At 39.7% G+C, this 12,541-nt stretch overlaps 1 protein-coding gene and 1 long non-coding RNA gene across 12 annotated transcripts in view; one reads left to right on the top strand and one right to left on the bottom strand.

The window, feature by feature from the left end:
- fus (epithelial splicing regulatory protein fusilli) overlaps positions 1-12,541 on the top strand; it is a 186,956-nt gene that overhangs the window by 78,552 nt on the left and 95,863 nt on the right. The window lies entirely within an intron of this gene.
- The window catches only part of LOC110828100 (uncharacterized), a 156,879-nt gene that overhangs the window by 127,402 nt on the left and 16,936 nt on the right, over positions 1-12,541 (bottom strand). For 2 of the 6 annotated variants that reach the window (XR_002542561.2, XR_002542560.2), the window contains one exon: positions 9,672-11,904. The exons of the other annotated variants lie outside the window; for them this stretch is intronic. This is a non-coding gene — a long non-coding RNA (uncharacterized LOC110828100). Of the gene's footprint in view, positions 1-9,671; positions 11,905-12,541 lie in introns of those variants that run through there. 6 annotated transcript variants of the gene reach the window in all.

The following is a 12,541-nucleotide window of genomic DNA, read 5'->3' as shown; positions in this document are numbered from 1 at the left end:
TTAAAGTTGTTGAACGGATTTGATATGGCTTAATATCTACTATAATTCTTACTTTACGTTTAGGATAAATAGAACGTTTTCTTAAAAATTACTCGCGTGTTAACACTCGTAATTCACAATATAGATGTTAAAATATACAACATACATTTGAACATATTTCGTTGTGGTGAAAATTTAACGAAATGCAATATATATTTGAAGATTTCTGTCTTCTGGGTTGTTGCGCTGTGTAGTCTGGTAAACATCTACCATATTACACAGCGCAACAACCCAGAAGACGGAAATCTTCATACTCACCGCTGTGAAAACCTCAAATCTTACAAGATATATTTAACGACATTGTACAGTATGATGCCTGTTAGGTTATTTGATTCGAAGTAATAGACTTTATCTGCGACAAATATTAGGTCCTATGTCGTACCTGTGCGGGATCTAAAGAGCGCATTTGGAAAATGTTGTTTTCCAAATTCTTGGGTTACACGTTTCCTGTATTATAAAATCTGTGATTTCAATTAAATGTGTAAATTTGCTGTACTATTTAACTTGACATCTACAACATTCAACTAGGCTACGCATATAGAGTTCGTTCACACTTAGAGCTTGAAACTCGCGTTCTTTCGCTAACTTCCTTCTTATGTTGCTGAATTCCCCTATGTTTCTGCCTGCTCAACGACATTTCTCAATATTGCTGATGCTTCGTAGTAATTGCTGTATAAACACGTGATGTGTCAGAGTGATTCTGGGGCACTCAAATCAACAGTTTACTTCTCCACCCACATCCGTTATTTAATTTCAGGGGCAGGACTCTGGTTCAAATCTCGACCCAGAGACTGGATATTCTGGCAGCGTTTTTTGGTTTTTCTCAATCTTTCCGACTAGATGCTGGGACAATAACTCTAATTCGGCCACGACCACTTCCGTTCATGTCCTTAAAAATGTATTATTCATTTGTCAACATATCATTCGACTCTGTATAATCTGATAAACTTACAGCATCGTTAAATAAGCTAGAATAAATTGAAGATGGTTGTGATGGTTACGTAAGATTTTCCATGGCGCTACAGACAACATTACTGATAAGGTTCTATACCACGATTGTACTAGTAAATTCAGCCGACGTATAAATTATCTAAGAATTTTTCATAAAATAGCCGAAGGCAATATTTATTGGACCCCTCTACAACACAGTGCTGTGTTAATGTATGGGCTATGGACTGGGCCACGGGTTCGATTCCCTGCAGGGCAGGAATTTTCTCTTAGCCATAATGTCCGGACCGGCTCTGAGGTCCACCAAGCCTCCTATCCGGTGGGTGTCGGGGTTTTCACTGCCTCCATCATCAGGAGTCACTAAGTTTATCTGAAAAATCTGTCGATATGTAGCAGACTACATCGCGCAACATCCCAAAAGACAGACGTATTCGTAGTTGTGCGACTTTGGTGTGAGCTTTATACAAAGTAGTGATTATAATTGTTCGGATTGGCGAAAATAAAATTTTCTGGACGCTATATTTAATATAAGTTCGTGCAGTTATTTTGGAGATGAAACGTTGGCTTTGCGCAAGAATGCGTGAACAGCAATAGCACTTTATTTACAGTAGATTGTCGGAAGCCGATGACTTAAATATGAAATTGCGAAATAATGCGCGTTGCCAATTTCTAGGCGGAACTAATTTGTGGCGCCTCCTTGCGATTATCCGACCAGACGGACGCCTCTTCGCTCGACTTGTGGCGACAGTCCTTTTGTAATTGTTTCGCTTCTTGCGGAGGAATACGAAGCTAGTGTACAGACATTTCGTCGTCATTTCCGTGTAGTAGGTGTGTCGAACCCCGCAAGTTACTAAGGATTCGTTGTATCTTGTGGGTATCGTCTAGGTCTGGCCCTTTTAAAGGTCTCGTATCCTACTTGGTATTGTTTTTAATTCGTGCAGAGGAAAACATGATGAACTTAGGTGTTGCCATCCCATGTTTTTTTACCCCCATCCACTTAAAGTTCGACTGAATTTAGTGTGGAGTGTATAAAGATTATGAGTTTTAAAATTCTCACGATAAATCAACATCAACGTCTTTAGTGCTGCGAGAATCTCAGTCTCAACAGATATTCTTGAATTAAAATGTAAATTGACAATTAGATTTTCTTACGGTTCGATAACCAAAAATAAAAGTTGAACACGCGGTTTTTTCAACAACAAAATTTAATTAAAATTAATACAGGCTATTGTGTTTATTCAAATCAAGCTTGTTTCCTTAAGAGAAAAGGAAATGTCCGCACACTAACTTTCTCCTTGGAACAGACACGAAATACTATTTGCGTATACAGATCGAAGGAACCACCGAAGAAGTGTAATTTGTTTGTTGCAGGCGATAGTGGTTGTTATGCACTAATAGTCAGTTTTCTGTTTGTGTGATGAAACCAGCCAGTGGTATGATGTATTTAGGATCATATCACAAGTGATGTCACCTGGGCTACCAGGAATGCGAATAACATGTAAAAAAGGAGCGAGAACGAAAGACAGAAATAAACAATTCTAGAAAATGAGAGAAGGGAACGAAGAAGAAGAACAGGGAAGAGCGTAGATAAGAAACAAAAATATAAATACTCGCCCTAAAAGTTCAGAAGACTCGAGAAATACCAATGCAGTTTGTATCCGGGTCCAGAACAACCGGTTCGCACTGCACTTGCAAAGTCACTGCGTGTAAGGGCGTGCAGAAGCAGAAAAGTGGTGTCGGTGGGTGTCAGGAGAGGGTCCTTCTTGAGAAGATGATGATCGCTCTCTAGTCAAGAAATTCCGAAATTTTATGAAAGTCCAGGATTCATTATAGTGTTCACGTCTTCTGTCCTGAACCAGATGAACACAGCCCACAAACCATCAAGCCCTTTTTTTACATCGATGGTTTTCAGATGCTTTTAGACTGTCTAATGGTGCTAACTTAGCCTGTATGTTTTTCGACGTTAAGAGCCACTGATCTTAAAAGAGCGTTGTTATTAATAAGCTATAATAACAACCAAATTCTTCTGAAGGGTATTTTCCCTTTAGTTCAATACTAAACGTTGCGGTATAGCTGCCCTCGTCTTTTGGAAGCTCCAGGTTCGAATCTTGGCTGGTTGATTAACTTTTGCCAAAGATTTTGTTTTGTTTAGCTGTGTCTTTTGTTATTATACATCTTCTTGCTGATACACTGTTTTTATTATGAAAGTAACTTCTAGTTCGATTCTGGATAACCTCATTACGTGATGCAGCATTGTTAAGGTCCTACGGATGGAATTTGTTGTCTGTTTTGCGCTTAAAATATCTTTCATAAATATAACCAGAACATATAGGCCCCTCGCCGGACGCTTTTTATGACGGCTAAGTCCTGAGAGGATGTTATCAGACTAGCGGCCCTTTGAGTGCGGAAGTATGCTACCAGCGACGGAAATTTCCGTGTCATTTTATTCACCACTAAATCTCAAAGTTAATAGTCGTCACTATTCTACAATTGTGACTTCTTCCACTTTTGACCCGTGCTGTTACGGTCGCAGGGAGCGTGGAGGTTGGTATTCACAACACGTAAGCAACGTTAACTGTTTGTTGTATGGCTCCTCGAATATTTGTTTTCTCTAAATTGCGTCAGTTTGGTGAGATTTCACGAGTACGAAGGATGACTGTCTTCTGGGAAGTTGCTCGGTGTAGTCTGGTGGATATTGACCGATAGATATTTCGGAGGAATTGACTGCTTCCATCATCAGGGCGATGATTTCATCGGAATTTTTTGTAGGAGTTTCGGGAGGAATGACATGTGGACGGAGAGACGCGACCTTTCCATTTTCAATTGTTTAAATTATTTTGTGTGAAGAACTTATAATATTGAATATTTTCAATATTTATCCATCTGTCTATCATCCATATGAAGCCACATCATTATCTACATCATTGATAGTTCAAGCTGTTTTCGGTAACTGCAAGATGTGTCCTCATTTTATCGTCTCGTAATTGCACGTCAGAAATTATGTAACGTTGCAAATCGTCTATACGGCTTCGGATTGAGAAGTTTGTACTGAAAATAGCGACGACCATTTTCAAAATTTAATGTTATCTGTGACTATTGTTTATTCATAAATCACACACCTTTGTAATGAAGCCTTTTATGCCCCGTATGCATTATATAATTTTTGTTCGGTTTTCAGCATACGTTTTGAGCTGCAATTAAGGGGCTGTCTATATGTAAAAATATTAAGCATTTTACGCTATAAGAAATCGTTACCAGTTCTGAGGTGGCCTCAGCCATCACAGGACACCTCAGAAGAACACGAATAGCATGCACACGCCCAGAATAAAATTTTATCATGCAGTTCCTGTGGGCGGACCGCCCAAGATCCCGAACAGATCTTGAATATGATATTTTTAATCAATAACGGATTGATAAAATTTGTATATTGGCGATACTTGTTGATCTGTCTGTCCGCCCATCGCGACAGTTTTAATTTATTGCCATTTGTTTCTGTAATATTTCCTCATAACTGGAAGAGAAGAGTTGGGCGTGGTAGGTAGCACGCTTGGAAGAGATGTGAAATGCATGAAGTGCTTTGCTCGGAAACGCTGAAGGAAAAAGATAATTTGGGACACCTTGCCATTGACGTAATAATAATAATATTAAAATTAATATAAAAAGAAATAGGGTGTGGCCTGGAATCATTTGGCACATTTTAGCGCGTAGTGACGGACTGTTTTGAGAACTGTAATGAACCCTCGGTTTCTGTTAGAGGTAGAGAATTTATTGACTGGTTCGAACACGCATCTGGACCGTAACCAATCGATTGTCAGCTTAATGGACCTATTCCCATTCCGAGCTGCTGATGTTGGTATACAGGTTCTGCTGGGCAGGTGACAGATGGCAGACTGGCTGTCCTGTTGGTTGTGTTTTCCCCCGCGGGGCGCTGGCCGACCGGCCAGTGCACTCTGCGCTGATGTGGCGAAAATCGGATAAAGGAAAGGGAATTTTCTCTCCGTCCCGCTGTGTTTTAACCGGCCCACCCAATCTCCTGTCTGACTGGTAGCCTTAGCACGAAGTGTACTCATTTTGTTTGTGTTGAGTTTAAGAATTCGTGGATCTCTGTCTCCGCGTCTCCTATTCACTTCAACATCTTGGAGAGAAATAGGCTCTATTTACTTATTCTGCAACTTCTTGAAGCATACGCTAGTGCCCTTGTGCAGCTCGTTTTCGACCGATGTTTATAGATTTTTGGTCAGTCTGTACTTACACTCTTCTTTCTGTATGAGTGTGTTTTTTGCACACAAACAATGTGACAGGCGATTTGGAATGGAACGGAAGTTTGGACTGCTATCGAAAATTGTTAACAATGTTAAGTGCACTCATGCGTCCTTTTCGATTTTGCAACTCTCGGAGTTTTCTTGTTTGTTGATTAAAGATAAAAACATTATGTTTCAAAAGTAATCAACGGTGCCGCTATGTATGATCATAAATTCTGTTCTTTATGAAGCTAATACGCAGCCCATAACTTGCTCATCTCTGAGACAATTCTTCAGTGTTATGTAACACTTATTTGCACCGTTCTGAATTTGATTGTAGCTGAAACTGTACTGCTAGCAACGAAGTAAACTAATTTTTACAAAAAAACAATAAATAAATAAAATGCCATCCAACGACAAATTCTGTTCAGGACACTAACAATGTGCAATGTGATATTTGCAATTACTGTCGAAGGTAGGAGAATGGCTCTATTCATTGAATCTTTCAGAAATTTACTAAGTTTCCATTGATGTGGGACCAGCCTATTAGAATACATCTGCCCACAAAAAAGGCCGAAGATGCGGAAAAACATCTACACCCCGATTAGGATTTGAACCCACAATTGTAAAGCAATTATGACAGATAATTTTGTTCGTTGGTTGGTTGTATTGTTCTTTGTGCCAGTTATGTTCTGAGATAAGTCACGGTTGGTTCAACGTTTGGCACCGTTACTACTGCCATCTTTCATTGACTGTTGAAACTTGATTAGCTGCTTAGTCTTTACTCGCCGTCGTATAATGTTAGTCACCAGAGTTCTTGGCACCAGTTACAACTGCCATCTGTCAACGATTATTAGAACGACATACTTGGTCTCTGATCGTCGTATAATGTGGCACCAATTTCTAATACCACCCTACATTAATTTGAAGCAGGGAGGGTCGGTTCCTGATATTCTGTCCTTATTGTATTGCTATAATGCAATTGAACGAAAATCTTGTCTATTTATAAAGTTTCATTCTGTCGTGAGATGAAAAGGATTATGACCAAGACATTTCGCATGCCTTAACACGGGAAAACATGATGGCATGGTTGTAATTTTTCCAGTTTTTACGTTAGTTTTAGTATAGTATGTCATTCAAATCAATCAGTTATTTATTTAGTTGGTGAAATATAGTGTGTTGTTCGTATTTGCAACACAGTGTGTTACAAAAAGTGAAATTGCACTAAGTGAATCGAAACCAGCTATCCTGACTTTTGTGACTTTAGTTCTGTGCAAGTATAGGATAAAACTCCTTAAAACAGGCCACGACCACCTCATAACAGACTACATCCTTATCAGCTTACTCATAATTATCCTATCTTTCAGTTATTGTTAAACCCAAAATATACAATTGACAGCGTGAAACACTATTAACTGTTGTTTCGTGTGCTCTGAGCCATGCATAGGATTGAGATTTGGCGATTTCACGGCGTAAAAATATGGTTTGGACCTGTCCTAACTATTATTTGTTTTTCGACAATAGAAATTGTGATGATTGCATCAGAAGAAATTTGGAAAAGTCCGGAGAAATTAGAAATGTTAGATACATATGAAAATATTGCAAATTATGTGAAGACGGTTTGAGACCAGATCGGGCGTCAGACAAGAAAGTGTATTATTACTGATATTGTTTAATGTTGTAATGAACGTAGCTTGTAACAAAATCAGAGAGCAAATTAAAGAAACAGATTTAAAAGCTCTTCTGTACGCATGTTATATGATATGTTATAAGTAACTTAGGCAAGACAAAGCCACTGGCAAAGAATAAACAAGGAATAAGGTCTGCAAATAAACGTAGACAAGACAGTATGTTAAAAATCGCAGTGAAAATAAGTGCTCAAGTGATTAAATAAACAGAACATAAATTTGTATAATTTAGAAACGTGGTGAAGAAAAATGGCAAGATTTAAAACGAGATAAATGAAAGCTTTGCAAAGGCTTTTCAAAACTTTGGGCTATCATTTAAAAACAGTTTATTATGGTATAAAGAGTAGGCAAAAATTATTAAATTACAGTTTATAAAATGTGTCTTAAAAAGACATTATTACATGAAACTAAAATATGGGCATGTGCCAAGAGAGACCAAAATAAACTACAAACAGTTGAGATGAAATTCCTGAGGGGAATAGGAGTGGCAGAACTAGAAACACGAACATCAGGGGAATGCGGAAGATGGAGGAAGTATAGAACAAAATGGAGAGAAATAGATTGAGATGGTCTGGACGTATTAAAAGAATGAAGGAGCATGGAAGACCAAGGAGATTGTTGGAAATGAAGGTGGGTGGAAGAAGACCCAGGGGTAGAACACACACAGGATGAATGGAACAAGTTTCGAGAGATGTAGAGAGGAGAAGACGAGACTGCAGGAGGATGGATGAAATGGAAGAATGGGTAGATAGAGACAGTTGGAGAATCCTATGCAAGAGTCTGGCCACAGGAGTGGAAACAACTGAAGGAAGAAGACGAAATCATACATTACCAGTACACGGAGGATTAGACCTACTTGCAGAAGAAGACTTTTTGTAAAACAGCGTGGGAATGGTTAAAGGCGACATTATAATGCCGTTTTTCGTGCAAGAATTTTCACTTCTCTCATAAGCGTACGACGAACCAAAGCTGAACGTCAAGGACTTCTTAACACGTTTTTGCGCATCAGAAAACGAAAATGTCCGTGTCAATATTTCGAATGTTAGTCCTTGAAAGGTTAAAGTGGGAAAACACGAATACAGCCAAATTTTTTCATTCCACTTAGTGGAAAAGCCTGGCGGGCGTTATTAGAATCACGCAGGTCCTGGGTGTTTATCTTCGTCACGCAAAATATTTCTCACCAGATTGTGGGTAGTAAACACTCTTGTCCACTGTTGCATGTACAACTCCGGCGAATTGGGTTCTGGCAGACGCTGAACAAGACAGCGAGTACTAGACTCGGGTTCCATGAAAGCAGGAGATTTCTTGAACGTTGGTACAATTATAAACATTTTAAGAAAATCGTGTGGGTTTACCGAGGGGACAATTAGTTGTGACTACTGTATTTTAGCGTGGCGGACTAGAGCAACTGCTCATGCAGTAAAGTTACAGTCACTCCTTCAATAGTTCATAGTTCTTCTTCCAGTCAAGAAATTCAGTTTTCATTAATCTCGAAGACTCGTCACAGTATTGACAAAATTACGCGTTGGTCCCGTCCGTAGCAACTTAAATCCGGCCTAAGTCTTCAAAACCAATTTATGTAAGATCCATTTTTAGGCTGCTGACCTCCAAGTAATCTCTTTTCATTTCCACCATGCATGCTACATGCCTCGCCTTCGAAAAATAAACGCGATGTATCTGCATTGCAAAGAGCAGTTTGCTAATACTGTTCAGGGTAATAATCGCCACTTATTCTGAGAGTCACACGAAACCCATAAATATACTCCGTGGTCAAAATGCAGTGTTAGGGATTGTCTAAGGAAGTAGGTGGTACGTAAACATTGTTCTTTAAAATGTGGGCATTAATATGTAGGCCTCAGTTAACACGTTTTTCTTCGTATAAATAATATGCTGTTGGAAATATCTTCATCTTGACAGTTTCAATTCATTGTCACCTACAGTAGTACCATGACGTATCTCTGTTAACTGAGTCGGAACAGACTAATATGTCGAAACTAGACGTAGAAGATGAAGATCAAACCAAAATCCTTCTCACAAAGGACAAATTGCCTGTTGGGATAATCTCTTACCAGTAGCAACAGCCCCTGGTTTGAATAGTCAAGGTCTTCCGCCACGACAAAACCCCGTCAGCGTACGCACACACTCGTTTTAGTTTAAGGCATTTCGGGCAGTGCGTTTCGTACGGAGGAATGGTATAACCCAGCAAGGGACCATGCTTTGCGCTTGCAAGAGGCAAGGGAGAACAATAAATAGAAGAAGAAATATCAGACAACCTAGGAACAGACAACACGACGAATAAGAAAGAGGTGCAGAAGAGAAGGAAGAGAGAGAAGATAAATTAGGAGCAGAAGATAAGAATGCTGACAGAGGAGCAGAAGAAGATGAACACGTTTTTGCCAGGTCATGCAGTTCAACATTCTCTTGAGAGCACAATAACTGACCCTCACAAATTGACACGGCATCACTAAATAAGCCAGCAGAACGCAACTACTTTCAAGGATGGAAGCACCGAAGTTCTCGATGCTGTAATCTATTTATTATGAGGAAGTTATGTAACAAGTATAAGGAGTTATTAAGGAAACGCGACTCGTATGTGCAATTTTGTGGCGAGGAAGGTGATAGGTAAGTGCACGAAATGCAACTTCTGAATGACCAGTTTGGCCTTGATTCCCCATGCGAAATGGAGCAATCAGAACTATCGTTGCTTCACGCTCAGCACAGCCCCCCACCCACCCCTCAAACTGTCATTGCCAACTGCGCATTACAAAATAATCATCGCTGGTGTAGCGCATTCCATGACTCCGAAGGATTATTGTCCCGCGTGTGTTAATACCACATGTTCTATTAGTGCATGAGTTTGTAACACATGACTTTAACAAGTCACATACCTACAAAGTTACTATGATTCATCAAGTTCTCCTGACTGCCATGTCATTTTCTATTTATTACAAGCTGCTGCTGAAAAGAGGCTGTATCCTTCACAAAGAATTGAATATCTCTCTGGTAATAAAATCCGAAGAACCTGAGCCTGTTCCATACATCTTCCTCTCTCTTTTTTCCTCATTCACTTAATTTTTAAGTGTTCTCCGCAACCAAACATTTTGTATCACGAAATGGCTGTTTTCTGGGTTGTAGAGCCGTGTAGTCGGTAAACTCCCTACCAGGTTACACGGCGCTATAACCTGTAAGACAGCCATCTTGTCGTGGGAATCTCAAATTCTACTCTACATGGCATGTCTATGCTCTTCAGTCCGAGCTCCGGGCAACTGCAGCATCGAATATTTCGATACTCTGACAGTACTAGTGGCTTGCACACGTCACACGATCAGCGTCGTATAATATCCTAAATCACTCACTAAATTTACCAACTTATGCCCATATATTTTGCTGGTCACATTCTTTCCATCCGATAATAATTAATGTCCGAACAAAAAGCATATATTCTCATACGTGCATCATTCACACAGGGCATTTAAACTGCCTCGAGATAACTTTTACATACAAACACGGTTGCAGACATCAAAAGAAAGAAGCCAACATTAAGTCCTCGGCGTGGAAGTGGAGGTCTACTATGGTTGCTTCTGGGACTGTTCTTTATCTTACAATTATATCATAGGATGTGGCCCGAGACCACTCGTAACCAGGCTTGCGAAATTATTTGTTAGTTTGTTACTAGTTATAAAGATCTCGTTTGTTTTCTTTACTCCAGAGGTGGTTCTGATCTTGTCTGCTGTTTCGTATGGTCAGTAAAAGTTTAGGCACTCTGTCCGAGACCGTTTATTTGAAGCCGACTGTCTTGGTAACATGTGACGTAAAAATGACCTTGCCACCTGTTATGGCTGCGATCGCGCGGTTGGAATCAGCTTTGCGCATGCGCCAGCGATTGCATCCACGTGGTGGACACGTACGAGCACAGTAGCAGAGGAAAGGAAGTGCGTCATGAAGAGCAAGAGTGGGGTATTTGTGCAGATGTTGTTCCATGGATAGGACAAAAACTTTCCATCGCATTTTAGGTTCATGTAGGTTTAAACGCGATACTGACTTCGTGGCGCTTCTAAAGTATAATTCTCTCAAAGAGTGTGAGATGATCATCTTATTCCTGGCTTTTTTCTCTGTCCAATTTGTTCCGACTTCATAATCTTCTTTTGGATATATTCTTCTTTCTCTGTACCATATTTATTTGTATTAAAGTCCATTTTCGTAGTGTTCTTACCCGTTTAGTGAAGGTGGGTCAGACATTCTTCTAGTTACGAGATAAAATACGGATAATTTCTTGGCCATCTGTACGACTATCTCTTTCTCAAGGACATAATTCTATGGAGTTAGCTAGTTTATTCATTGTATTTGAAGGAAGATAAGACATTTTATAAGAGTTATAAGTTATTTATTTAGGAACCACACCGAGTGACTGAATTTGTCACGAAATCAGATAATCTGTTAAGCAAACCTGCTTTGTCGTAATGTAGAGTATAATGGTGGAATCTATTCAAGCAGCTGTCAGTACAGATACTTTATGACTTTTATCTGGGCTGTAATGCCGTTTCGGAATAACTGTCTCCATCTTATGGCCTGACGATGTTTCTCCTAAACTTCCTACTAGTCCACGTGGCGTCACAACCCTAAAAGAAAAACATTGTCACTGCAACGATCGTGACAAACTCCGGGTGTCGCCTCAGAGAACCGTCGATCATTTTGACCAATCATCTGCAGGAAACATTGCTGGCTTTGCTAAAATTACCGAGAGCAGTAGCGAGTCAAAGTGTGGCTGGAACGTAACTACGAGATTCTTACAAATAAGTATGGGTTTTCAACTGTGGGGCTGGCTCTCTTAAACACTCCCTTAGCGGACGTAACCCTACACAGTTTCGGACTACAGATGACGCTCTGATCAGTCATTCATTTCTTTCGTTCACTGATGTCTCTTAACCACTCTCGTACATTGCATTCGTTGTCAACGTCAGCGGGCGTTCTTTACTGGACTCTCTTTTCTGAAAACATTGATACATGAGATTATGTGTGATACCTCTTAGCGATTTTTTTCAGAAATATTAAACAATTTGCGGTATAGGATATTTCAAAGCATGTAAATCTACGGGGCAGAGTCCTCCTTCAGAAGCTAACAGTTGGCTCAACTAGTCAAGAAACTTAACATCTTTTGAGAAACCCGAATGTTCATTATCGTGTTCACAAGAGCCCACCACCGGTCACTACCCTGACTCAAGTGAATTCAATCAACACCACTTCCTCTCAAAATCCACTTTAATAAAATTCTTCTATCGACATTTAGGTCTTCTGAGAGGTGTCTTCCCTTCACTTTCTTCAACCAAAATTTTGTACGCATTTTTCATGTAATATACTAATCTCAAAGCACGTATCGGCCCTATTTATGAGCATATCTGTGACACCAGTTGGAACTGCATGGCACGAAGACTGTAGTCGTGCTGATAATCAGACTCAGGATTTCATGAATAAGACGCAGTTATTTTACCACTGAACCACGACGATTTCTTAATTACAGCTGAGACAACGTTGTTAAGCATAAAAATTATTACATATTATGCGATCATTATCCCATTACAAGGCCCATAATCATGTTTCAGAACTCAGTATTGCAGCTTAAATATT

The sequence above is a fragment of the Zootermopsis nevadensis genome, unplaced genomic scaffold, assembly GCF_977971745.1.
Source record: "Zootermopsis nevadensis isolate Lab colony 2312 unplaced genomic scaffold, Znev_1.0 Znev_ptg000006l, whole genome shotgun sequence".
Lineage (NCBI taxonomy): Eukaryota > Metazoa > Arthropoda > Insecta > Blattodea > Termopsidae > Zootermopsis > Zootermopsis nevadensis.
The sequence above is the reverse complement of the archived record's forward strand: the minus strand, read 5'-3'. Positions and strand labels throughout refer to the sequence as shown.